The sequence below is a fragment of the Alligator sinensis genome, unplaced genomic scaffold, assembly GCF_000455745.1.
Source record: "Alligator sinensis unplaced genomic scaffold, ASM45574v1 scaffold493_1, whole genome shotgun sequence".
Taxonomy (NCBI): Eukaryota; Metazoa; Chordata; order Crocodylia; family Alligatoridae; genus Alligator; species Alligator sinensis.
This window is the reverse complement of record NW_005842513.1, coordinates 105,072-108,827: the sequence shown is the minus strand read 5'-3', so window position 1 is coordinate 108,827 and position 3,756 is coordinate 105,072.

Below are 3,756 nucleotides of genomic sequence, written 5' to 3'. Positions count from 1 at the left end.
TGGGTCTTATTGTCCAGCCTATGGAACTCTGCTATAGAGCAAGAAAGGAGAACAGAGAGGTACTTCTTTGCTGTAGCAAGGGGGTTGTTTTGAGACTGAGCACAAGGAGGACATATTTTGGTTTCTTTTATGGCAGAGGACACTGGGGCTTAAGCCTTGCCTTAAGATCCCTACAAGACACAGTTAACTTGTCTTGCATAGGGAAAATCCAAACCTCACAAGATAATTTTCCAGAGGAGCTGATGTAAAGGCTGTGCACTGCAAAGCATTGTTTCTATAAAACTATTGTGTTTAAAGAAAACTGCTTACTTTGGTATTTTAAGTGACATTACAGCTCAGTGGGAAGAGAGTAAGCAAACACACCCACATACATATGAAGACCTGCCAACTAACCTTTTGCTATGCCTGGGTGTAGGAGAATGGCTCTCTACTCCCACCACTGTGGCATAGCACTTCCATTCTAGACATTCCAGTGATACTACATTTATTTAGCTAGAGACAAATCACAAACTGATGCATAACCTGGGCCTTTGGAGAAAAGCCCTCAAAGGCACATCCATACTTCCTCCCAGCTATCCTAGGGAATGCTTCTAGGAAATTAAACCCTGCCTATCCATGTTAGAGTAGTGCTGACCATCTCCCAAACAGCAGAAATGCATTAGTGGAGCACCCTCTCTAACAGAGGCAGTATGGATATACCCCAACTCACTCAGCTGCAAAAACCTCATCCTAGTTCACCTTCCTCCATGTGGAGGGAAGTTGGTACTACTTTGCTTTGTAGAAAGGTAGGTTTTTTAAGTTAGCTCATAAGCACACAGTGGCCTGGCCACATAAAGCAAGTCTATACCATGACTGAGGCAAATGCGGCTCGGATAGCCCTAAGTATACCCCATCCATCCACTCTCATTCCCATACTCCAAACCCAGCAACACAACAGTGAAGCTGTTCCAGGGTCTTCCCCAGTGGCTAGTCTAAAACACACTGGAGTCTGAGGTCTTGGAAGTGATGTAGACATGCCCATAGCAGTTGACAAGTGTGTGTTAAGGCAACTTTTTCAAGCATAGGACACAGAGGGTTACTTTTTGAGATGCAGAGGGTTCCTGTTTGATCCCCAGAGCAGGGAGGGCACTCTTAGAATAGCACTCTCGTAAAGTTTCCCAAGGGAGTGCCTTTGCTATTCAAGGCTAGTCAAGAATTTTCTATCATGATGGGCTTTGGACAGTGTGGCTTCTGCAAAACAGGAATAGGTGTTCCTATGATTTGCTAAATTTTATTTTCTAGTGAGAAACAAAAGAGTTTAGGTTGAGGTAGTTGCAAGTCAAAGTACTGATCAGCTTCTTGGAGGTAGAGGAAGGAAGCTTTATATTCATTTGTCTGTGCCTGGCTCATCACAGAAAATAGTTGGGATACCTTATTCCCCTTTTCTCCTTAATGGTGCAACTTCCCAACCTTCCTGGACTCCCTCCTTCACATTGCATTGCTGTCACCTCACCAAGTGAAAAGCTGCAGTGCAGCATCAGATGGATATCCACAAGGCACTCAAAAAAGGTGTGACTGCAGCTCACATAGACACACCTGCCCTAACTTTCAACAAGTTAGTTTGGGTACTGATAGCAGCAGGACTACAGCAGTTATATAAAGCTTGTCATGGGCTCCAAAACTTTCCTGAGACCCAAGGTAAACACTTCAGTGGTTAGCCTATGGTCAGGTTGAGCCAAGCAGTTGTTTCAGTTGTGAAACAGTGATTTAAATATTTGTCAAAAAAACAAACAAACAAAAAACAGTAGTCTGAGCTATTATGAAGGGTTTCAGGACTTCTCACACAATGAAATTTTTAAAATTTTATCTTAGTTCAAGACCATGTCCACCATTGAAGTTCTTCTGCAGGACAGAAGTACCAGTTTTTCAGCCAGCTCTTGCTGTGCTTCTTGGCAGAGCATGAGTGACTCGACCAAACCTTCCTGTACACTTCAGTCCCAGACAATGACAGAACAGTTACCAGAAGAGGGTAAGTTGGGAGAAGTTTTGACCCTCCAGGAAACAAATATATCAAAATATGATTTATTCATAAAATAAACTACATTACATAGTACAGTGACAGTAGAAAATATGATATAGCAGAAGAGGCTTGTTTCACCTTAATGTTTACCTTTACATTGCATTGCAAGTAGTTTCCAGCTCTGAAGCTCCATATTTGAATGACAGTTGAACATAAACAGTACTCGTATTTTCATACCAATCATCATCTCTGCATACTTAATAAGTGAGCGTGGATTAGTGTGTGCTATGTTGTAAGTATTTTTAGATTGCTTGGTCCAATCCAATACATTCTTAGTTTCCCCCACTTCCATCTCACAGGAGAATAAATCTTTCCAATTCGCGAGCTTGGGTAGCTTTGCTATAAGCATACAATTACAAAAATACACTGGCTTGCTCAAATCCATAATCAAACATTTCAACTTCAAAGAAAGTGAAGTATGAGAAAATAGACTGTACTATTTATGTGCAAGATTTTAACTATTCATATATTTTCTTCAAAGAAAACTAGTGGCAACTCTGCTTTTTTTTTATTTGGACTTTAAGACATGCAGCTAACTCACCATCTTCAATATGAAGGAGTTCAGTTGCCTAAGCTTAGTGCTTTGAGAAGCTATTTCTGAAGGAAATTGTTATTCACTCTGCAATAAGCAACAGGACACTAAGAGTCACAGTTGTAAGACTAGCTCAGTAGACTATTCATCAGATTTAATATATTTACAGATTAGGGCATTTCATAAACCACTTGGCCTGTTAATATATCAGACAGTAATTATGGCATCCATGAGGATTTTTAAAGGCCCACTTTACTTTTAAAATGGAGAAAGCTAACTTCCACTTGGTAAGGCATGGGTACAAGTGACCGCCCATGGTGTAAAACAGGTATCACTTACAAGACAAAACTGGCAAACTCAACATTTCCTCCTACCCTCCCCCCTTCCCCTCCTGTATCTTTATCACTTATTTTGCATAACAGAAGTAGTCTGAACAAAAAGGTTGCCATTTAAGATAACTGCATTTACTTTACTGCTCATTTTCACCCCTTAAACTTTCTGGAAGACCAGCTTGCAAAGACTTCTGTGATTTCTAAAATACACAGTGCATCTTACCTCTTCCCCTTCTCTCACTTCTCTATTATCCGTCTCCCCACAAAAAACATACTCCTTCTCTTGTGTTTGTTACAGAATCCTAACCTTGTACTTTGTTTCTATGAGGATGTAGAGAGGGTCATGACAAGGGCCAGTCTCAGCAGCAATACCTCTTCTCTACTACATACTATATTATGGACAGAAAATATTGCGTCTTTCTGTTCACGTACCCCACACTTCTTAAGATGCGTGCACTTTGTACTTCCTCACTAGTGTCTTTCTTACCTAATGATTAAAGGCAAGTAAATATCAGAAAAAGTTTAGTATGTTTAACCTAAGCATGCTATATGTACAGTAGGTAATAAACTGAAGGGCTTGCCTTTCCTTTTTAAAAATGGGCTTCTGTTTATCCATGGGTAAGATTTTGGGCTGTGAGGTTCTTAAAAAACAAAAAAGAAAAAAAAGAAAGAAAATGTAGAAGTTAAGATGGTCATTTGCCTGAAAAGATGGATACAAATAAACAAACTTCATACACACACAAACAAAAAACTTAAGGTCCAAGTAGAAGTGAATTTCGATTTGAAAGAAGAATCAAAACCTACTCAGAGGTTTTGTACTATGTGAAGCACAG